Below are 24,209 nucleotides of genomic sequence, written 5' to 3'. Positions count from 1 at the left end.
ATAAGTTTGTGTTTTTTTTCTTGCATGATGCATTGTGATCTTTTTTTCTTGTAGAGGTTTATGTAACACCTATAGTTGAAGACTAGAAATTTAGCTTGGAAAGCATTTAGTATAGACGTCCTTTTCAGTGCTGTATTAACAGTCTATTCCTATTTGGTACAGATATACAGATTACTCAAACTATTTATATTTTTCAATGATGTTGACTATGGAAAGGAATAGAACTTCAAAAAAAAAAAAAAAGAAAATTATGAGTTGCCAATATTTGGAAACCTGAATTGTTTCTTTTCCTCTTGCAGAGATTCATGTTTCAGAATAAGTACATGCAAGCATTTATCTCACTAAATGATGTAGTGACCTCACTTAGGAAACTAGCACCTAGGAGAGACTCAACAGTTGTCAAAGTAAGTCAAAGTATCATAGAGAGACATTGTGTCTAAAAAAAGTGAGATGCACAAGTGAACTTGTGGGCAAGTGTCAGATGCTGTGAACAGGGTAGCAGCTTTACTGCGTAGCTTTCCCTGAGTAAGGCTCAAGTAGCTAAGAGAATTTCAGGATAATTCCAGCCTTCAACAGAAACTTCCCTTCATTTATCACAGTGATGAATATTTACTCTATATGTACACAAACACAGTTTGGGAAGAGTTTGTTTTCAAGTTTTAATGATTGCTAAGAGGATAAATTTTAAAGTGATACGTGGACTACAGCAAAGATAGACCACAACAGAAAAGCGTAGCAGTTTTATAATGCTGTCCAATGAAAAAGCTATTGTTTGCAGATAGATTTGCCACATCTGTTAATGTTCCAATTCTTCCTCCAAATACTTATCTATCCTCTTATGAGACTGTGATCACAACTCACTTAAACAGCAATTCTATTTATTTATTTGCAAAATCACCTCTTTCTCTGACAGATTCACAGGAGAAATTTGAATGATAAAAAGGTAATCTATTACATCATTTACACCAGTCATGTTTGAATTGGTTGTATGGTGAAAACAAACATTTAAGATTTACTTCTCCACAGAGGCTGAGGTATTGTAGTATTTACTTTAATAGGCAATCATTCAACTTTTTAACTTAAAATGCAAAGGAAATCTAGTACAGGAAACTTGCCATTGCAAAGTTATGAATGAAATGATACATTTTTAGCATCCACTCAGCAGTACATAGAAGTTACTGCATACAAAATGTTCAGAAGGGCAGAGCTAAGATGCATGATTTTGAGTTTAAAGTCTTTTTTCTGACACTTTAACATCTGAGTTTATAAAACTCTGTTAATGTGAGTTTTTGAAGGACTATTTGAGTCCATTATTCCATTGAGCATTTTTTCTACATACACTTTCCAGGACAAATCAGCACAGTAACTTACCTTAATTAAATCTTACAAAAATCTTCTACTAGATTTTTGTTTTTCTGATCACATATTGTAGAACAAAATATCCATCTGCATGTTTTTCAAACTCTTCAGAAATGTGCTCAGTGACAGATGATAATTTTACAGTTGCAGAAGGTACAGATAGATATTATCCTGAAAAGGACATTAGCCTGATGAAAAATCTAAATGTCTTTCTAATCCTGATATTGACCTTTCTTATGGCTTTTAAGAAATCATTTATCTTTCCTCCAGGGACTCTCTTCTCCTTCATAGTATTTTTTCAGGGACAGAGAAAGAAGATCTAAGCATAACAGCACTGGAATCTTTTTGCACTGGAATCTGTATTGTAGACATTTGATATTAGTTGTGTTTTTTTTGTTGGTGGTGGTGGGTTTTTTTTAAGGATTCTTTGTCTTGAACGCTTGACACTGTTATTCCCTACTTATTTTGCTCTCTTTCTGCTGTTCCATCTGGGAACTCTTCTCATTAGAAAACTCAGTACGTATAAGAAAAAGAATAGCAAAATAATATTTATAGTCATCACAATAATTTCTCTTAAGAAAATATTCCCAGCTTGTTTTGCCATGCTGACATTCTCACCAAACTTTTCTGGGAGTGCAAAACTTTTGTTGTGTTTGAACCTTCTCCTCGAAAGGCAAAGGTATGCTTAAGGCACTACTCTAGCTGTATAAAAACTGCAAGCTTTATAACCAACTGCACATGACAGAGCTTGCTGAGATACACATCTTGGGTCTGTTCTAGGCGACAGTCCAAGATTCTATGCTGTAACTGCAAGAGAAATATAGATATTTTGAGTATACGTAAACCTACAGTCTTTAGAAAACCCTTAGAAATCTTATCTATAGCCTATGTTAGCTAGGAGTTGGTTAATCTTGATTGGGATAGAGTGAAAATTCCAATCCGTTTTTGCAATAACATCCTGTTGCAATAGTGGCAGTGTAGTTGTGTTAAAAGAAGTCTGGGAAAGTAGCTTTTGAAACATCAGATACAATTATGAAAAAAAAAAAATGTTTTGCTGGAGGAAAAAAAATGGTACCATTCATGTGTCATGTTTTCTTCTCATTTCATTCAGATTGACTAAATATATATATACATATATTTGTGAAAACCAAGACCTGATCTAACTTCCAATGACTTTAATGGAAAGCTTGAGCTGATTTTGATCATAGAAGCTGTTTCTATCCATAAAGAGTCTGAAGTAGGAATTTTTTGTAATGTATTTGTTAGAAACAAGATTGAATTTACATTTGACTGCACTCTAAAGAATTCCACAATAGGATGTTTAAAAGGAAGAAAATTGTGAAGATAGAAAGATTTTTAAAAGTAGTGATGATTATAACATCTTGTTTATTTTCATTGTTGGAACTGTTAGAACTGAGGTATTTTGTGAGAATTTAGAAATGTAATGCAGTTTTTGTTCATAAGATATTCAGAGTGAAAAAAAGAATGGGGGAGGCAGGAATAATTTTAGTGTATGGTTAGGCAACACGTGCTGCTTAGCGCATGCATACAGTTAATGTTCTAACTTGACTGGTGCAAAATAAGAACTTGATTCTTTTCTTGCAAATATTTCAGCTAACTCCTCTAGCTTGCATCTACTTCTCCTTGCTTTGAAGCACAATTGTTTCTCTTTTCTTTCTGGTCTCAGATTTGCCCTGGTTGGATCAGAGATGTTTGAAACATAAGATTTTTGCAGGGAAAAGCAAGCATCTTCAGACACTGAAGGAACAAATTGAAATTTGGACAGAAATGCCAAATGTGTGTTAGCACTTGAATTAGTTTCTTGCCATATCTGGCATGATTCATTAAAATTTGGACTCAATATGAGCCCTGGAAGAAAAACCCTTTGCATAAGTCCAGTGGAGAACTTGTTAGAGTTTGGCTGTTTAATTTTCTGATGATTCAGGCTTCTTTGAGAGTGTTTCAGTTCTTTGCAGCTTCTTTGAATTACCTGTGCTGGGCTGTTCCTGCAGAGATTGAACAGGCCCCATTCTGGAGTTCAGAGGCCAAGCAAAACATTCCCTTCCGTTTTCCTACTGCTGCCAAAGGTTGCTTAAAAAAAAAAAAAAAAAAAAACAAGGCACTAAGATCAGGAATTCAGGCCAGAAGCAGAGTATAAAAATAATTTATAATCAGTAGAGCACACTCTACTGCAGAACGTGGAACCCAACATAAAGTTCCTTAGTCTTTGGCAAGAAAACAAATAACTGGAACCAGTGACAAGCTGTAGTAATAGTCCACATAAAGGGTAACAGTTTTCTGTTGCTACAGGTTTTTGCCTTGGCTTAGACAAAGAGAGGAAAGTGACGTGGGTATCAGCAATACAAGTGGCTGTATTTTAAATACAGTTAATGAAGTGCTATATGCATTCTTCTAACAGAATGGTAATTTACAACATCTGCTTTTCAAAGGCTAGAAAATAATAGATTGCCTTTCCCCCCTCCCAGTCTGTATCAATCTCATCCCGACATAGTCCTTTAATTACACAAACACCATCTACATTTTCACAGGCCTGCATGGGAATGTAAAGAGCCAGACTGTAAAGTGCTCGGTATGTGCATTCAACCAGCCTTCCCATCTGCGCATCGTTACTTATTGCCTCCTACTGGAAACTGATCACTTCACAGCCAAAAGCTTTAAAACAGCAACCATTACTAGATCTGTTCACCAGTTTTATTTGAAAAAGGTAATTAAGAGGTACTGAGAAAAACAGACTTACTTACTCAAACTCCACTTTTTTTTTTCTTGTGTGATGTTTATAAAATTATTTAGTATTTAATCAGAAGAGGAAAAATGTACGATTCTGTCTATGCTGTGTGAATGTTTAGCTTTCTCTGAGCAGAACTAAAATATGGGGAAAGATTAAAGAAGTTAAATTGAATGAGATACTGTATTCATCTGTGTGACTTCTGTGCTAAGTAGACAACCTCTGTGATGATAAAGAAGGTCATTGCTGCACCATTAAACCTGCCATATCCTTTAATATTTTTTTTTTGTTATTGTTATTTGTATGTTTAAATCAAACAGGAGGCATCTATGTTAAATAGTTATACTGAATTTTGATTTTCTTTTGATTCTATTAGTTTAGATTCAGGGTCAGGTACATGTTTTGTGATATTTCCACAATAATATCATCCTCAGACATCACTGCACATCTGTAACACTGTTTGGAAGACCAAAAAATATGCGTGAAGCATAAGTTGTTTGAAAAATAACCTGTATTTACTGAACTCCAAATAGGTACTTGGATTACTTTGTCAAATTAAAGTACTGCTCTGCTACTTATCTCATTTTCCAGGTGCAAGCAGTAGCATTCACTAATATTTTCAGGATAAAAATGAAGAATACAATGGATGGTATATCTTGCAAAAGGAAAAAATATTTACAGCATAGTGGCATAGCACAAATCTTTTGAAAAGTAATATCAGCTACTGTCTCTCATACTGTGCTGCTGCTTAATAGTAGATAGTTCCATACTGCTGATACAGAGAAGTGGATTTTATGTAAATGCACTAGTATAATGGGATTTCTTAATCCTGACTGGTGGAAGAAGCTTTTCAAGCATATTTGCTAAAGTCATAGTCAATGTCATTAGTCATAGTCAGTGACATTAGAAACAGCATTTCTGCAAGAAAAGAAAATGAAAGATACAGTTTCACTGCCATAAAATCTAGTCTCACTATTTCTGGCTAATTCTGAAAACAAAATGTGGGACTTTACAGGACTTAATATACATCATAAATGATGAAATGACTGGGTTTACTCAGTATATCCCCAGTATAAAATCAATCTGAACAGAATCCTTTCTACCTTATTCTAGGCATGTGTTAAAATAAACACAAATATCTAAAAGGTTTAAAAAAATACAAAATAATATTTTTTCTGGGTTACTAGGGTTTCAGCAAAACAATCTTCTAAGAACTTAAAAGAAAAAGTAACGTGACATTCAAATTTTTAAAACCAAGCGTGGATGAGAATTTTGATTTTTGCCTTTGTTGTGTAGTTTCACACACCTTGCTTGAAGCATTTGCAGATATTGGCACTCATAGTATCGCTCCTATGAGTGTATTCTCTGATGTCTAATGTAATAGGACTTTTTATATATATATATATATGTGTGTATATATATATAATCCAATACAATTGGACTTACTTTTCAGGCTATCCATCAGTTGTAACACCACTATAAACCATTTATTCAACTGTGTATTCTCAAAAAAATTTTCCATCAAATTCAGTTGAATCTGGTAGGTGATTTCCATGGAGATCAGTTGTTAGACTATTAAGGACAATGCTGCATCATTCATCTAGGACTACAGATATCTCAGCTTTTTGACGCTGTGTGCTGTAGCTGGAGCTCGCGTCTCTCCTTCTCAGGGTACAATGGCAGCATCATGGAGGAAGCATCAAAAGAGCGAAGTTCTAAGCCAACATTTTCAGGAGAGTCACATTCAGCCTCCACATTTGCATTCCTATGGACACCCGGATAATGTTCCAAAGTCAGGCAAAGCTTGAATAAGGTGCTGGGCTTTCAAAGTGTACATAATGGGAAAAAATGGCTCATACTGGTTTTAAAACAGAACAACAGAACTTGATGTGTGCAGTGAAGATGATACGCACGTGATTTTGCATATTCAGCTCTGTGAAGAATTGGCCAATGAATCTGTGACTTGAACAGGGAAATTGCACTGCTTTCACATGTATCTAAGACTTCTGGGCCTTCTGTTTTAAAAGTATTAGAAGTTTAGTTAAAAAATCATCCCAACATCATCCTAACCAATTGCAACCAATTGGATTAGCCATAGCAAGTATTTTCCCTGCAAAATCACATCAGGAAACTTTACCAGTAGGCAGTTTCTACAAGTGTCTTGAGATTGGATTTCTGGAAAACTTCAGAGAGCTCTCCGTGGAACAATGAAGAAGTGAAAAAAAAAAAAAGCCTCATTCTCAAGGGATATTTCTCATGTCCATGTATACATACTGTATTTTTTGTTGGTTTTATAAATGTAGGTTACTCCAAAAGTAATGCCTCCTATTTGTTTCCATGGAAAATACATCAGATGCGAAGAGCTCCATAACAGTATTTGCTAGAACAAATTCTCAGCTATAAAACACTACTTTTCAAAATAGTCAAAACCACCATTAACAATGTATTTTTGCCAGTGACCAAGAGCTTGCTTGCTGCACTCTTACAAGTCTTTGTGGCTATCCAGAATGACTCATCTTTCATGCTGCTACTGCCATTGCTGAAATGTATCACCCCACCGCTGCTTCACTGTGCTCACATCTGCTCTTTGGTCTCTATATAGTCAATGGATATACAGATGGTGTGTGTATATATCTCCAGGAACTTGGCTAATATAATTTATATTGGAGTAATGAGAGAAAGTCACTCACCCTGTCCTGGGCTCACAAGACAAACTCCAATGGAGTGGATCTCCAGAGAGATCCTTCCCCACTGGCAGTCAGCTCTTAAATGGGTCTAGGAGAGGTGGAGCCAGGCTCCACCCCTTCCTGCAGCACAGATGATTTGCCTTCACCTGTGTTCCCGTGGCTGACTCATTGCTTGCCTCAGGTGATCAATCAGAGGTTCAGGCCGTGATTCAGCAGCCCCATACAGTCTCCATAAATGTTCATCAAGCATTAATGAATGTCAGTGGGTGCTATTTTTTCATTGACACACCTTTGCTTCTTCCACACTTCCATGTCAGATGCCATTCTGCGAGATTGCCCCTCTACTGCCATCTGTCACACAGAAACAAAATGTAATAGAATATTGATGGAAAGATTCAACCTCTACTGTCATACCACCATCTCCCTTTGTCATTGCGGGTAAACATAATAAAATAGGAGGCATTATTTTTGGAACAGCCCTCATGTAAATTCTTCTCCTTTTTTAAATTCCTACATTTTTACATGATGGCTTATTGGTTTTCAGCCTATTTCCTAAGAAGGTACATAATCCAGGAATGTGGAATGGCAGGACATGCAGAGATACAGATGAATAGAGCATGGTTTTGCATGAGAAGGCTTCTGCCAATTTTTCTACTGAAGTGTGCAAATTTAAAGCTGTGGATCAACACCTTGCTCCTTGCACAGGTAGCGCTGGGTTTTAATGTTGTGACAGTGACAAACTCCTGAGTGGCCCAGCCCACTTAAAAATTCTGTATGGAGGCACTCAGCAATAAAGGACGAATCTGTCAGCAGCCAAGAACTACCAAGGACTTTTGATGACTGATGGCCAATATAGAATATGACTTCACATACATACTCTACATCCTAATGCTGTGCCATGCTGAATTGCCAAAACTCTCTCTGGTACAGGCAGTAATATAACATTAGCTTGGCACTCCACTGTAACTTGCATACTGTGATTCTCAGCAAGAATAATTTCTGGGAGCTCTTCAAGTGGAATTAACTTGCTCACTACTAGCTTTAGCTCTCCAAGATATTGCGCACATATATCTGGTATTGGAAAGTTCATAGTAGATAGCATTGCACTGGTAGTTTCCTAAGCAATATATTAAAAAAAAAAAAAAAATACAAGCCGCATGATAAAATTACCAGAAGCAGTGGGATAATATTTTATTTCTTCAATCTCATGCTTTTACTATTTTTTAGCCAGTGGTTTGCAGTTATGTCATTCACTCTGTGAAGGACAATGCTCTGTTAAATGGATGGCTTACTTCTAAGTTTTCTTCATGGAAAAAGAAAACTGTAGCTGCAAAATCTCTGAGTATCTGACTGATAGTCTGTTTTTTCAGTTCTCAGATTCAGTGCAGAGGGGAGCTAATGGTAGAACTGTTTACATTGAAGAGCTACTTAAAGTTTAGTCATCGCTGCTCAGTCCTTATCAGTTCTGCCCAAATGTCAGGTTTATACCTGTAATTGTCTGCTGATCTTTTTTACCCAATACTCTTCTATTTTCTAAAGTGAATCTCATTACAACATTCTGTCTGTTTCTAATCTTGCCATGACCCCTTGTATTATTTCTCCATTTTCAGCAGTATGCTCAGCTCCTCCTAGTTTAATAGATCTGCAGATTTCATTAATGTACCATTTACTCCCTCTTCTAGCTCATTATTGAAGCTATTAAATGAGATCAGAAGTAATACTAATCTCTGTGTACTGCACTATATGCCTCCCTTCAAAGTTATTGTTTATCATTACCCTTCATTGTTTGTCATCACCCTTCATTTCAGTCAACATGAGAGTTCATTTCCAATTTGATTTAAGCTTGGGAAAAGTATTTTGACACATTGGAGACGGGAGAAGAAAGGCTAATCAACAGTCCAGTAGAGGGTTTTAATTAAGGCTCAATTTAGATGATCAAAGTTAGAAGTCCTCTGCTGCAGCAACAGTGCAAGGTGGAAACAGTCTCTGTAATGTAATTGAGAACAGTCAAGCTTGCTGCTAAAATGTCCTGAAGAAAACTGTGTACTGGTACTATTCAGACACATGACAGTATAACTTGTGGTGCCCATTCATTAGTTTTGTATTACTATTTAAAAAATCAACTTTGTCTGGTAGACTTCCAAGTGTTTTAGTTAATGTTTTCCCTCAATACTTCTTCCATTATGTTGCCAGGGATGGAAGCTAAATTTTTAGTAGCAGCTTCAAAGACAACTTGCAAAATATGTGAACTTCTATCTTCAACTATTTTGGAGAAGTGCACTTCCAGAGTAACTATATCCTTCTTCTGTTCCTGCATAGTGTACTGTTTCAGGAGAGAGACTTTAATTTTCACAATCTCTTCAAAGATTAATTTCTAAATTGCACGGTAAATATTATTAAACATATTTATAATATGTAGATAGGGAACAGAGATTCAGTCAGGAAGAACCCATCTTGACAACATACTCTGATAATAATTAATCCCATGTGTTTTAAGGGGTCAGGACCAAAACCTGTTCGCCTTTCACCTTGATACAACACCTAGCATTTTGTAAAGATGGGCTGCCAACTCTTGGCATCAGACCCAATTACTCTTGATTTTTATTGACTTGCCAAAACTATTTTTATCCAAGTGTGTTTCAGTGTCCAAGAACTACTCAGTTTTTCCTAGGAATACCTTAATTGAGCTTTTTTAATTACATATAGTCTGTGTCAGAGCAAATGTTTAAAAAGCCAACCAACCAACCAAACAAAAAAACTCAAAACACTAAACTAAACTAACTCTTTTATTGAAAAAATTGATGTCTAGGTATTAATGACTTTTCTTATAGTTTTGTGTTTGTAGGTGTTAGAAAAAAACAATGGACAGTGAACCACTGAATTTTAGGGTGAAGTGAGACTGCTTACTGTACGTGGGGAAAATTGCCAGAGAAATAAGGCTTCGTGAGGAGCCAGGCATGCATTCTAACGGCCATGACATGAAGTGGATCTAATGGAGATATGACTGCAAGTCCCACATCTGCAACAGGAAATGGGTTCATGAATCCAGAAATACAACCCAAAATGAGGTCACAAATATAGGAATTGGGTTGCCAGAAGAGATGGAGATTAGCTGCTATAAACTCAGCTTCTCTGAATTTTGAAGCTCTGCATCTGTCAGTATCTGCCTACTTATCTGACATAGTCTGCTATCTCATTACTCTGAACCTGCCTTAACCTCTGAGGCAAATTTTGTTCACTCTTCCCCAGACCAGACTGCTTATGGAATATCTTTCACACACTCAATCTCTCCTAAAACCCATCTCTGCCTCTGTTGATTCCTTCCTGGGAATCATCAGTGACACTTTTTAGCCTTGTTTTTATGGTTAAATATTTTTATAAAGCTTTTTATTGGGTTTTTATTGCTACAATCTCCAGCCCCTTCCCCCATGTTACTGAGCTACATGTTTGTTATATCTCTTGTGAAATCGAATTGTATGATTTTCTGGGAAAATAATTAATGTCACTTAGGTTTTAAAAAGTACCTACCAATAACATTAGTGATGTAAAAAACATGCATAATTACTCTGGTTCATTAATACCTATTAATCATGGTTTAAGATGTCCCCAGAGTGTTTTACTGTTAGCTGTCCAATAGCTTGCATATGAAAGCCTGGGGAGGCTGATTCCAAGAGAGAACATTAACCCATTAATTGCATCAGTTTTCAGTCATCTCTATGAAATGTGCAAGGGGCATGTCTGCCTACCATATGCGTCATTGTGTGTTTTGGGAACAAGTTGGTACGCTGTGCCTCATTTCCCTCCTTGTTCCTTTGTATTCATAATGCTTTTACCTCTCCTTTGAAAGACACTTGAGGAAACACATGCCTGCTGTGAAAGTCTGATTCATTTTGCACTGCATCTGCACTGTCTGGTTCTGTAACGTGCACTTTGGATTTAAATCAGCTTCTCTGTATCTCTGCAAAGGTTTTCATTTTCCTAATGAGTTGACTTTTAAGTTGTGTGTATTTCTCGGAAGTGTGTGCATTATCATCTGACAGTCCAATTAGTGCAAATATTGACCTTGGTAAAAGCAGTGTGGCTTTAGTAACATAATAAATGGGAAGAAAACTCCTCTAACTCAAATTAATAATAATGAAGATAAATAATAATAAAAAAAATTGCAGTAGTGCCATCTAGTGTGCCAGGTGTTGCAGTTTGCTGGAAGGGGACAGTCAGTCCTTTCAGTCCATCCCACTTGTTACTGCTTAGCCAGCTCTCCTGTGGCTACTTCCTGCTCAGCCTGTGACAGGGCAGCAGGTACAGCACTGACAGGAGGCAGAGGAGAGGACCCAGGGGCTGCCCTGCAGATGTTCGTCCTGGCACACATGCCATAAAGTTGTCGATGCTTCTCTATGAAAAAAATGATTATCCACGAGACTTTAAGGAAAGAGAAAGATAGCTCTTCTGCCTGTACTCTCACATAAACCTTTCTCTTCTACTCAGTGATTTCCATTGCTAAACATGTAGTGGCTAAAACAACCTTTCTTATCCACTGCAGCATGGACAGGCCAATTGTTTGGTGTGGACAGAGAAAAAAGATATACATTTGAAGTGAGAAGGGCAGAGAAGCTGCTGCTTTTTGAAGCTAGGAAGGGATGGAAATGAGCCTCTGCCTGTTATCTGAAGGATATATGTTGTGTTAAGGGTCCACAAAGCCCTCTGGCAGTGGGGGAAGAGAGGGAGGAGAAGAGGCACATGCTCTGTGTGCTGATGCCGTGTGCTAGTGAAGCTCTTTCACTGTGACCACTGTAGGCTTTTCCACTGCTGCCTTCTTCACTTCCACTGTTAGTGACTGAACCTCTCTGCTCTAATCCCGAGATATGCAAAGTGCATAGCTTGCCCTTCAGCCTGTGAAGCTGCACAGGGTTTATTTTTGTCTTCAGTATAGAATCTGCTTGTAACAAGTGATGAGTGATCGAGCTAGAAGCTGTTGTCTGCAAATGAGGCCCGCATCTCCATAGCATCACGTAATGCTGTGTATTCGCCTGTCCTCTGCAGCTGCTGCTGGAGGATATTGCTTTTCCAGCTGGATTTGCTTGGGGTGCAGCTACAGCAGCATTTCAAATTGAAGGTGTCAATTTTTAAATGCCAAATTGTCATGGAAGTTTCCAGTGAACAAGAAGTCAGAATCAAGGAAGAAGAGATCTTTCCTTCATTGCATAGACACTATATCTAATGCAAATACATGTAGCACTTCCATTTTAATGCTTCTGGCCCGAGCAATAAGAGGAGGGTAAAAGATTTTACAAATCTCTGAACCGTATGGCTAGGAATTGGAAATGGGGAGGAGCCTTCCACTATCTACTGAGAGTGAAGGGAAAAAAAGGGAAAAAAAAAAGAAGAGGAAAAAAAGAGAAATAAGTAGTGTTCCCATTAGCTTTTATTTCCTTTCCTAGAATTAATTTAGGAAGGTTATTATTGGCTATTCCAAAACAGAGCATGAGAACTACCCAGTCAGACGTTAGTACTCATGGGGGTCCTTAGTGAGGAATCTTCAAGGAATGTGAAAAACAGAGAGCTGGGAGGTTAACAGCGGGATTTACTGAGACCCCCAACACATGTCATGTTCCAAACTGAATGGTGGCACTGATAAGTAGTTTGCCCAGCATGGTAAAAATCTATGTGGCAGAGTAGAGAATGCAAACCCACAAGGTACAAGGACACTGACAGCTCTAAGCCCCCAACCTTTCTCTCTTCATAAATGTGTGTTTAGAGACCACTAAAATACATATAGATCTGATTTTCTCATATTATACCCTGCAGCATACTGGCACTCTGCTCCCATTGATTTCAGTGCCTAAATGGGAGCTGTAGATCTAAAATTGTCTTTGAGGATGTAGCCTTTAGTTCTTGCTTATTGCTGAAAGTGAGAATACTTACCCATGCCTGGAACCTTTTAACGAGCTCTGCTCATTTCACCTAATGTCCTGAACAGCCCTCTCTTCGCTGGGAATCAATATTCTGGGCCAGATCCTAACTCGAGTCCAGCAATGCGCAGAGCTTTGCTAACTAATTCTTAAAATGTGAATTGTGTGTGCATACAGAAGGACATTATAATTTCCTGCCTTTTGAGTGGCTGGAAGTGCAACTATTATGTTCTCTTAATGTATTTTTAATGATCTTTCCTAAGGCTTCCGAGTGGGAGAGATGTTAAAAAAAAATCTATAATGTGGTCTAGACACTACTCAAATGACCCTTTCCCACTGAAGTAAGAAACTCAACAGGGAATTCCTCCTCCTGAAAGCTGTGGAAGCTGTGCAGCTTTTGACTTAAAGGCAGCGTGATTGAAGCAATAGTTCTTGTAGAGTCCAAACTCGCTTGCTGCATGTATCACAAGATCCACAGTGGATGAGGCAAAGGCTGATAGGCTACTTTCTTTTTTACTGTCAGCTATGTATTTATGCACAGCACAACCTTATTCGCTCTGTATATTTCAAGGTGTTAAAAAATCATACCAATTGTACTCTGCATGCTCAATGTGCAGATTTCAGAGGTTCATGACTCAGTCAAATCAAAATCAATTTGCACCAGAACACTCAAAGGCACTTCTTCTTACTGAGGGCCATTTCTATGCTAAATTTCAACTCCCTGCTTGAGGTTTTTTTTTGTTTTTTTTTTTGGTAAGAGAGGGAAAAGTTTCAAAAAATTCTTGTAATGGTAAAAGTGGTTTTCTTCACTTCTTTCTTATGCCAAATAGTTGAGCTACATTAATTCAAACAAAATTTTACCTTTTGGGCAGAGAAAAAGCCAAGAAAATTTCACACCGAAACATAGTTGAGTTAGAGGAAAAGCAAACTTGCAAAGTATATAAAAACTCAAATAATCTGATCAGTAATAGCCCTGCTTCACTAGCTCCACTTAAAAGAAAAATAATTTTCTCTTATTCCGTTGTGATAATTGCAGAGAATGGGGAACATGCATCACATTTCATCATGTTCATCATTGTATTCATCATTTGTTGACATATTATACTAACATGTAAGGATCTGGTAGCTAAGCCTCCCCTATGTATTTGAAACGTAAAATCAGTTCCTCCATCAGTGTTTTTCCTGGCCCTGAAGCTCACTAAAACTCAGGGTATGTCTACAGTAAGAGCTGCAGCACAGCGCTAAGGTTTCTGAGCAAGCTCAGAGGAGCAGACTCAGTTCATTGAAGCTAGCTGAAGCAGAGCAGAGCTCTGTGCAGGCTAATTGTGGCTCAGCAGGGTTCCTTAGTGTGTGTCGAGTTTTCTGTTGCCTGGGCTAGATTGCTTCCTGCACTTTATTTAGCTAGCTTGGGTACTCAGCGCTGTACAGAGAGGCTCACTGAACAAGACGAGGAATGCTTAAAAGTGCGTTGGTTTACACAGCCCCAGTCAGGGCTTTATAGCTCCTAACGACCACCAGAGAAGTACTGGCAGGCTGCTAGAAATCAAGTGCTTTCCCCCTCCCACCTATCTCCTTTGCTGGAGGAAGGCAGGCAAGAAAGCCTGGCGCAGCATTTGTACTAGCAGTTTATTCTTAAATAAAAGCGTCTTAGGTGCCCAGTCTGGGAGCTTTTGGCTTCCCTTCACCTCACCGTGGTGAAAAGGAGCTATGGCGCATTGATCTGGAAGCTTGCTCTTAAGGGCTTCCAGATTCCAAGTACCACAAAAGAACTATTATTAATTGTTATTACATGCACTCCTATGAAATTTATTTTTGCAGGCATATTTAAAATCAAAGGCAGGACAGGAAAACTCGTAGTATGGCATTTTTCTGAGGAGCATGCACAGAGTCTGAGATTAAAAGAAACTCAAGCTGCCTGGATCTAAAATTTGACCTACTTTGAAGGTTGTCCCACATAAGAGTTTAATTGACTGACCAACCAAATGTGGATGTATCAGTGTTCATGTGCTGCAATAAAATTCTGTAAAGAACATGAAATGTGACAATGATCTTTGAAAAGCTAGGTTACAGAAGGGATATTACAAATTTTAGTAATGCTTTAAATTAAGTGTCTTCAATATGCTTAACCTTGCATTAAACTTAGATTTAATAAGACAGATGTGTATTAAGTACTGAATATACTTAAGGGAGCAATCTTGTGTTGGCAGGGGATGGACTCAATGACCTCCTAATAGTTCTCCTCCATCTCTAATTTCTATGATACTAATTGATTATTAAAACACTTTTATTGAGGATTGATATGTAGCTATTAAATAGTTATTAATCTTACAACCCAACTGATATTTAATTTATACGTGATTTTAACACACAATGTCATTTTAGTTTTTAGAGAGTAACACTGTAACAGAGCATTTATTGGAGCTCTGAAAAATCTTGCTGGTAAATGTGCTTGGCCATTATGGGGTCATTTGGAATTTCATGATAAAATCACACTTTCCAGGAGTTTAAGTTTACAGAGCTCTCCACATTAAAAATGGAATGTTTACCTCTGCTACAGCATTGCTCTGGAAAGACAAAGAAACTCATCAGGAAGGAAGGTACATCTGTTTGGCTTCAATAGGATGTAATGTTAAGAATGTGTGATCTCAGACAACAGTAAGATTTCGAATATTTTAAAGATAATCTCACTGCCTCTGTTTTGGAATTGCAAAGAAATTTCTCCAGTCTATGAGAGTGAAGAAAATGGTGCAGGGATTTTGAACATTTAAAATTCATTTCTGTGAACGTTTGGCTAGGCAAAAAGCAGAACTTTTGCAGAGCTGTGTTATTAATTCAGCTTGTATATGCCTAGGGCCATAGCTCATAATGGCATTCCTTTCTTTTTAACAGACTGTCAGGATTTTCAAAGGACATCTAGAAAGCCATAAGTGCCTATTTGTTGGATGTATTTCTCATACCCTAAAGGCTTTCTTTGATATGGACTGATCTTTTACATTTATGGATGGAAGCTGTGTTAGAAAATGCCCTTTGTGAAAACCTGTAATATCTCAAGTTGCAAACATCAGATTTTTGGCTAAGGAAATATGAAGTGTGTCAGAACTCCGAATGCTTTTAGAAACAGGATTTTCAAATAATTAGCAGCTAGCAAAAATATGAATAAATGCAAAACCTAATGCAAATATATACTACTGCTTGAAAGTTCCTAGCTACTTTAAATGATATGAGGAGGGGGAAGCTTTTCTCTTAGGATTCTAAGGTTTTTGTGCCTACTTTGTGATAAATATTTACATTCAACATATGCTTTTTGATGTCAAAAGTGTAACATCCAAGTTTTGTTTTTCAAGCAGAAGGCTGGAATACAGATGGAAGGGGCCTTAATGTCTGGGGCACATTCACCCATCAGGGAGGAGATCGAGTTTTCAAGAACCAGACTGGTGATGTAGCTTGTGGCAGCTACACTCTGTGGGAGGAAGATTTGAAATGTATCAAACAGCTTGGATTGACTCATTATCGCTTTTCTCTTTCCTGGTCACGTCTGTTACCTGATGGGACGACAGGTTTCATCAACCAGAAAGGCAATTGTTTCTTAAAAATAGAAGGTTGCAGCTTTAATTCAAGGTTATTGCTGCAGTCTGGCATAATTAATCCAGTAAGCTATTCTGCAGTGTAGCTTTGAAATTGCAACTTTTTTCAGAGTAATTATGGGATGATTTTTTATAGGTTTGCAACAACTTACTAATTAATATTCTAGATCCCTTTGGATAGCACAATCTTTTGGGATAGGATTAATATTATGTTTCCTATGTATTTTTGCTTACATCAGTTTAATTGTTACTCTAAATCATTTTGCTACATCAGAATGTTTTTAGTTACAAGAATCCTAGCCATGAGGATATTTTTGGATGGCTTACAATGGAGAAGTCTCTTACTTGGCAAATACATTTAGATAGATTATCAACATACTCTGATGTAATGAACTTTTTGTTGACAGTTTTACAATAAGAGGGACATAATTTTTCCAGATATTTTCTTTAGAATATTATAGGGGATTCTTTAGGCTCAGATAGTAGCTATGTCTGTGACAAACACAAGCCAGGCCTCACTCTGAAGAAAATTTTCACGATCTCAACAGATGATGCAGAAGTCCAAGTATAAAGTGATATAACATATAAACAAGCCAGCTAAGTTTCTAGATGTCAGGTATAGAATCTGTTGCATGTCTGATTTAATTTTAATTGCTTTGGCATAGATTGGAGAAAAGATGAAGATGACTTACTGGGAAAAGAAAGGAAATGGTAGTTTTCCCTGAAAAAATAAGGAATGGAAGAAAGAAGAAATAAAGAGAATTGTAAGTTATAAAAGCAACTGAAGCTGAACCAGGAAGGATGGGAGAATCAAAGCAGTTGGCTGAGGTCTCCTTTATTCTGGGAGGATGATGTTTCAGGAAAAACAAAAGCAAAGTAAGTTTGGATGAACCTCTGAATCTCAGCTCTGTCTCCTACTCTTCTGAATCTCAGTTCTATAAAGAAAATATGTAGCTTTGCATTTCTGGGGCAATGTTTATTTTGATAATTCCTTTCTTTCACTGTTTTGAAGCTTGCAAAAATGGAAGGCTACAAAGGGAAAAGTTTTTTTTAGAAAATGTCAGTCAGGTTATCCTCATCTGTGCTAGGAAGTAGAAGCAATATTCTTCTGCAGATTTTGGTCATGGAAAGCTTGTCTGTTCAAGAGGCAGCAGTCTGTCCTCTGCATCCTGCAGATTATATTTCTCACCAGAGAGTGAAGGAGCTTTTGTTTCAGGAATTCAAATGAGGGGGCTGGGGGATCTGCTGTAAACAGACCAACCAGCCATTTTCCCTGCAGAGCATGACTGCAAAAACTGTGCCAGCATCCCGTAGAGGTTTGAATGGAAGCCTTCCCTTTGCTACCAAAGTTTACAATATGTGGCCCACTTTTCTAGCACAGCTTGTACTTCCCTCGGAATGTTTTTTGTGGCACATTGAATTTAAATTTGGCTGAGTCCTTGTGGTTTCTTCCCTGTCCTGATATTCCTTCAGCTAGTGCTGCAGGCACTGTGCAACACCACTGAGCAGCCCACTGAACAGGCTTTTGTTTCTTGGATGTCAGACTGGAAGAAAGCAAGTAGACACTTGGTAAAGGAAGCTAAAATTTTGACAAAACTCAGCTGTAATTTCAGAAAATGTTCACTTGATCTGTAGTATAAGCAGTTGCCTGATTAATATTATGAACTTTACATTTAGCGAAAGGGCACTGGAGAAACTCCAAGTAGGCTAGCTTTCATTAGGCAGGAGTTCACTTCTCTTGTGCAGTGATCTGTTGAAGCAATTGTGGCTGCCTAGCATGGAAAGGCCATCATCTTCTATATAAACATTTTTACAAAGAGCATGTGAAGAATTAGAAAGCTTAGAGCAATGTCCTTTCAAATAAAATCGTTCACACCAAGAGATTCCCTACCAATTTCACACCTAAAACAGAGGACATTTGAAAACCTTTGAAACCATTCTGTTTCCATCTCAGTGGGTGTGGGGGCTCTTAAAGCAGCAGTGCTGTGGGACATGTCTGATTTTTGGTTAAAACTTACCACTCTAGTAAAACTAGAGTTTGTTTTAGAAGTATTTTAGCAGTGTTATTTGTGCCCTAAAAGCTGTTCTGAGCAGAATGTTATCTGCTAAACACTGGGTGCAGATGTGGAGGAGGACAGAAGTAGTCACCATGGGGCTGTTAGGTCTTGGAAAGTTGGATGTTTTGCCTCACTTCAGCATTAAGACAGGGAATCAGGATGGGAAGAGAAAAACAATAACAAGGAGAGAAGAATAATCCTTCATTTTCCAGTGATAAAGTGCTCCTTAATATCTGTAATCCCATAATTTTGATGTGTCTCCAAAAATCCCTTATCTATATACTTTCCTGGAAGAAAGTTTTCTTCTGTATTTCTGCTTTTAGATAATCCACAAATATAGCCATAAAAACTAAATCAGGCTACTCTGAAAATTAGAATAGAAAACCCTATTACTATAATTAGAATAGAAAACCTGCATAGAAGCATGACTCCCAATGTGGTAGAATGGGATTCTATACCAGTGAAGGTTTTTTGTTGTTGTTTTTGTTATGGTTTTTTTTCCTCAAATCAATTTATGTAGTAAACCTTGCAGTTCTTTCAGCAACAATTAACACACAACCAGATCAAATCAATCTCTGTTAAAATATAACAGAAACAAACTGGTTTTGCACTAAATGGGTTGCAAATGGCAAGAATTATCAAAAATTACACTTCCAATAAATTTCTTCTCTTTTTATGTGGGTGCCTTCTGAGACTCATATACATATCTCCTAAGCGTTTCGGTTCTTCTGGTGATATATTCAGATGGAAAAGCAAACTACCTGTGAGATTTATTGTGAATTATTTAGTAAACACACTTACTGAGTCTTTCTGTGTTAAAGAATACATATGCACATGTTTGTTTACAAAAAGTCACTGTCTAGATATTGGGTTCTTAATTGATTGCTGCAGTATATGCTGTGTTTAAAAAAAAGCCGTTTGACTCAAGTCTTTAAATTTTAACTTGAAGATAGGATAATCTGAAATTTATTATTGTCTTTTTAAGAAGAAGCTAATGCAGGGTTCTCTGCTGACATTTTTAAATATCAATACAAACCAAGATGAACTTACAAACCCCTGGAAATATATAGTACAATGTAATACAGACATATCTATTACTGAACCAGTTTCCTGTTTGGATTTAAAAAATCTTTTGTTCACACATTGGTAATAATAATACAAACCATCCACAATCTCATAGGCCTATATTTTGTTGATCTGTGCAATTCATTTATTCTCTCTTAATTTCTCCACCTACTTTTTACTGCATTCTCAACTTTAGAAAGCATTTTTTAGTTTGGAGTTTTGTTGCCGAATATCCTCAAGATAGACATTTCCTAAGCAACTATGTCTTTTTAGGATATGTGGGAGTCTAAAACCCACTAAAGTTCTTTAACACTTTGGTATATTTAGCTCAAGTCTCTGAAGCGAAAGCTGTCTGATTTCTCCACTCCCCAGCATGATGGAGAACTACTCCTGTCTGGAGCCTCGTAGCTTAACAAATAATAATTCAAGGCCACTGTTGGCCTTTTCCAATTACCTCACTAAACTAGATAGTTCTAGTAAAAGAGCATGCTAATTGATACTCTTTGAACCAGAGCTTATGATATGTTTTGCAATATTTAATATTTTCAGAAGGCTTAAAAAGCAATGTAGCTGTGTTTGGATTTAGGTAAAATTAAAAATGCTTATGTGAGAGCTTAAGGTATTTTGATATTTAAACTTGCAGTGAACTCTGAGCAGCATAAAAATAGTCCTTTAGGAAACATATTCATGTCAACCACTTCTAAATCTGAACAGAAGGTGAATTCCCTTTAAGCCTCTAGAAATGCATCCCCAGTGCTGGCCACTTTTAACAGTGCATCCAAGAGATTACAGCAGAACTCTGTCTTATCAAGGGGGACAAGTGAGGTTGGAAGTCATGAGATTTTAGAGAGGTGAGCTAAATCCTTCTTGGCACCAGAAGGATTGAGCAGTCTGTGTAATGGTGGTGTAAAAGGAAGAAAGTTGGTTTCTTGGATAAACTATTGCCAAGACATTCGAGCTAGTAGTTAAACAGACCAGCACCCCAAACTCTAACATATACCAGAGCCCCATGAAAAGTTGTAAATCTCACATAGATCTGGTAAGTTGCCTTATCTAATGAGGAAATTATTGAAATCTCATCATTGCAAGGTATTAAACGCATTGGTAGTGTCTTCTTTGTCTTGATGATGGCATGGAGAGTGACAGAGAAAAGAACAGCCTACAGGAAGCAGCTTACCAGCAAACAAAGTTCAAATCATAAAGTATTGTCTTAGTTACCTTGCTGAATATGGAACTAAACTTTGTAAAATATTACACTTCTCAAGGAGAGAAATTCTTTCATTAGAACAAATCTACCTGTCCAACTCTTGTGCCAGGATTTTTCCAATGCATTTTGATCTTGTTCATGCAGCTAGGCTGCCATTTGGGAATTGAAATGAAAGGATTATATTTTCATGCGACCAGCACCAATCAGAATTATTTTTCTCCTGGGGAGTTGCTGTCCACTGATCTATTTTGAAAATTTGCATCCTCATTTCATTTTATGTGCCTGAATGAAATGTGTTGTGTGCTGAGCATTTTTGCAAACTCTAGGGTCTTGTCACAGTAGTCAGCATACAGTTGAGAGAGAATTTTTGCATCTCATAACAGAGCAAAATGTGCAGTGTGGTTTCTTTATGTGTTAAAATGTAATAAACTTAATAAGTTAACCCCTTTATTCTTTTCAGTATTTCCAGGAGTCAATTATTACAGCAAATAATAAGTAACCTGGCAAATTACATTCTGTTCACAGTATTGCTTTGACTTACTTGTTTTTTAGAAGATGAAGGTGGTTGGAGATCTAAAATGATCATTCAGACCTTTGATAATTTGTGCAAAATGTTGCTGCAAAGCATTTTAAGACTGAGTGAAGCTGTGGATCATTATTAATGAGCCTTATGTTGTTGCTATACACGGTTGTGGAAAAGGTATAGCCCCTGCTACAAGAGAATCTTGTACCAGAACTTACAAGGCAGTTCATAATTTGATAAAAGCTCATGCTAAAGCCTGGCACAGTTATGTCGAGATAATTGAGAAAACAATGTGGACCTGTGCCTATAGCTCTGAACTCAGATTGGCAGCATTTCTACAAATTCTGTAGCAAACCACAAGGAAGAGTACATGTCCTTTACCTTAAAAAGCTTTGTCAGAACAGTATTTATTTGTGGTGAATATCAAGCCAATGTAAAGTCCTGCTACATGTTTAGTTCAGGGTTACTAATCGTAAAGGCTTCTAGAATTTAGTAAAGAGTTAAAAATGATGGCCTCGCATACTGCTGACTTCTTTGCTCTGAATTGTTTCACCTTAGATCAAGAAAACACAGACAAGAGGCTAAGTCTCTCAATGGCATGTGAGGCTGAGCAAATAATGGATCCCTCTTGGTCTGTTGCAAGTGGGAATCTATAGCTTGCTGAAGTACCATGGGGTTTATACTGACTTCTGTATTATATCGAAGTATGACATAAGGCTCACAGGACAATTTAACCACTACTTGCTGGCCAGTAAGGGGATATAAGAATCCAATGAATAATACTGGTGATTTGTTTTCTTTTGAGGAGCCCATCTGGATGGCATAAGACATTGTATAAGATATAAATAAACAAGTCACCTTGGGATTCTTAATTTAATGCTTGTGTGCCAGCTATAAAAAGTAAAGCCTTATTGTTTTCCTATTGCCTTTATACTTGATAGCTATTTTACAGTTTGAAAAGAAATACCAGTGTTTTATCATCTTTTCAGCTCCAAAAATTATCTTTTTCATGCCAGCAGTAAGGCATTCTTGGCATGAATCTACTCCTGGCAATGGGACTTCTGGTGACTGCCAGTACCAAGGGTTAAGGAGCAGTCACAATAAGCAGATGCTAATGCAGGAAAGATATTTTAGACTTCTCATTAAAATAAGTCATTTCACTGTCTTCATGGATATTTGCACAGTTTTGCTTTTCCATTGTTAGTCATAAAAGGTCAGCTCATGGAAAATTAAGTTAATAGGGTCAGTGCAATTTGATGAAAACTAGTTTTAGTTTTAGCTTAGAAAAGATAGAGGGTAATGCATCTGATTTTATGGGCTTTCTTACATCTGTTCTGAATAAAACTTCTGCTCTCTTGTTCTGGGATATATATAATAACCCTCTAATTTACATCACCGAGAATGGGTTTTCCCAAAGTGACCCTGCTCTACTTGATGACAGCCAACAATGGGAGTATTTCAGGCTGAATTTACAGGAAATTTTATAAGGTACCATTTGATATGCTGAAAGATCAATTGTTCTAACTTTATATAATTTTCCTTTGTGCTTATTTGCATTCAGCAATGACCAGTGATTCTTGAAGCTAAAACTCACGTAAATCAGAGTAAAGGGATGTCATTAGAAAAAAAAAATGTTTAGCAGAAAGGAAAGCAAGTAGTTTTAATCTTGTTTCCACATCTTTGAATGGAAATAGATAAAGAGGTTCTCCATACATTATTTCATATACTCAGTGTTATAGGACCATTAATTGAACAAAGCAGCCGCACTGATCTTCAGAAATGCTCATCACACGCTTCTCATTGTGAAGGATGTGAAGTTGAGTGCACCATTATATCTGACAATATACCCTTTCAGAATATGACCTCCTGTGCAAAATGAGGTCCCTGTAATAATTCATTCCTGCGCTGAGCTATTAAGCCTTTGTAGCTCAACTTTTGCCATATATGTCATAATAGGTAACAGTATTAAATACTGGTATGTTTTTGTTGTCTTTTTTTTTTTTTTTTAGTAAGCTTCTTTACTATTGATTTTGATAGAAACATAGTTGGTACAATACTGAGATCTTCTGGAAATTCCATTTCTACATTCCAACTTCCGAGAGAATTCTCTGATGTAATTTACAGGGAGGAGGTCATCTCTCTATGTATCAAGTAGAATGTATTTTAAAATACTGGTTCAGCTAGTTTTCCTGTCATATTTGTCCAAAGTGATCAAAATCATGAATGTCATGTATTTGTTTAATATTTTTGGTAGTCATTCTTTCATCTTCATTTTGCTTCTATTTTATTTCTGCTATGTTTTTATTTTTTATTTCATTACCTTAATTTAAACAGTCATTTAAAAACTACCTGTCTGTCTTCATCCTTTCTATTCCAAGTTACAACCTAGACTTGCCAGCCATGCCAATTAACTCTTTCTTCAGCTGATGAAGATGCAAAAACCGTTCTCTGTCTCTGAAGCCAATCTGTAGGGTCTGTTTCTATCTAAAGCTGGTATACCACATTCCTAGCTGCCTTGGACTGCTCTTTCCCTGCTGTGCCATATCTGACCCTAAGCCATATCTGAAGAGTGGTTTTGTAATGGAGTAAAAATTAATCTCCATGGATTATCAAGGATATGTGTTTGAGTCATGCTATTGACCCTGTTTTGTTTACTTACTTTGCAGACAGGATGTCTGGATTTGATTTACTCTGAAGAAGATATCAAGAATTTAATAAGCATTTAAATGGGTTTAATTTCAAATCTAGTTGTTCTACAATGTACATCGTCTTATCCTGAAGTAAACATTTAAAGTCAGTCAGATGAATCACCAGTTAGTGCATATCTATTCATGTACAGTAAGACAATGAGGGTGACTAGCTTTGAGATCAGTGCGTATATGGGAGACATCAACATTCAGGTAAAATGAGACTTTCTTTACCATTCATTCAGTCCAACAGAGCTTTTAAACATGTGTGGTCTGACTGTAACCAATGCAACTCAGGCTTAGTTAGGTTTTTGCTTTAACATTATGTTTTATTTACGTCTATTTGTTTATACAGCAATAAACATGGTGGGCCACTGATCGAAAC

At 37.1% G+C, this 24,209-nt stretch overlaps 1 long non-coding RNA gene and 1 pseudogene across 1 annotated transcript; one reads left to right on the top strand and one right to left on the bottom strand.

Moving 5' to 3' along the window:
* Positions 1-1,388: 1,388 nt before the first annotated feature.
* Positions 1,389-6,835, bottom strand: LOC109367578. Its single transcript, XR_002114776.1, has 3 exons — positions 6,796-6,835; positions 5,552-5,870; positions 1,389-3,450 (listed from the first exon to the last, which is right to left on the bottom strand). It is a non-coding gene; the product is annotated as an uncharacterized LOC109367578 (long non-coding RNA).
* An 800-nt stretch (positions 6,836-7,635) lies between these two features.
* Positions 7,636-22,624, top strand: LOC100542473 (annotated as a pseudogene).
* Positions 22,625-24,209: the final 1,585 nt, after the last annotated feature.

The sequence above is a fragment of the Meleagris gallopavo genome, chromosome 4 (genome assembly GCF_000146605.3).
Source record: "Meleagris gallopavo isolate NT-WF06-2002-E0010 breed Aviagen turkey brand Nicholas breeding stock chromosome 4, Turkey_5.1, whole genome shotgun sequence".
Classification (NCBI taxonomy): domain Eukaryota; kingdom Metazoa; phylum Chordata; class Aves; order Galliformes; family Phasianidae; genus Meleagris; species Meleagris gallopavo.
This window is presented reverse-complemented; position numbering and strand designations above follow the sequence as displayed.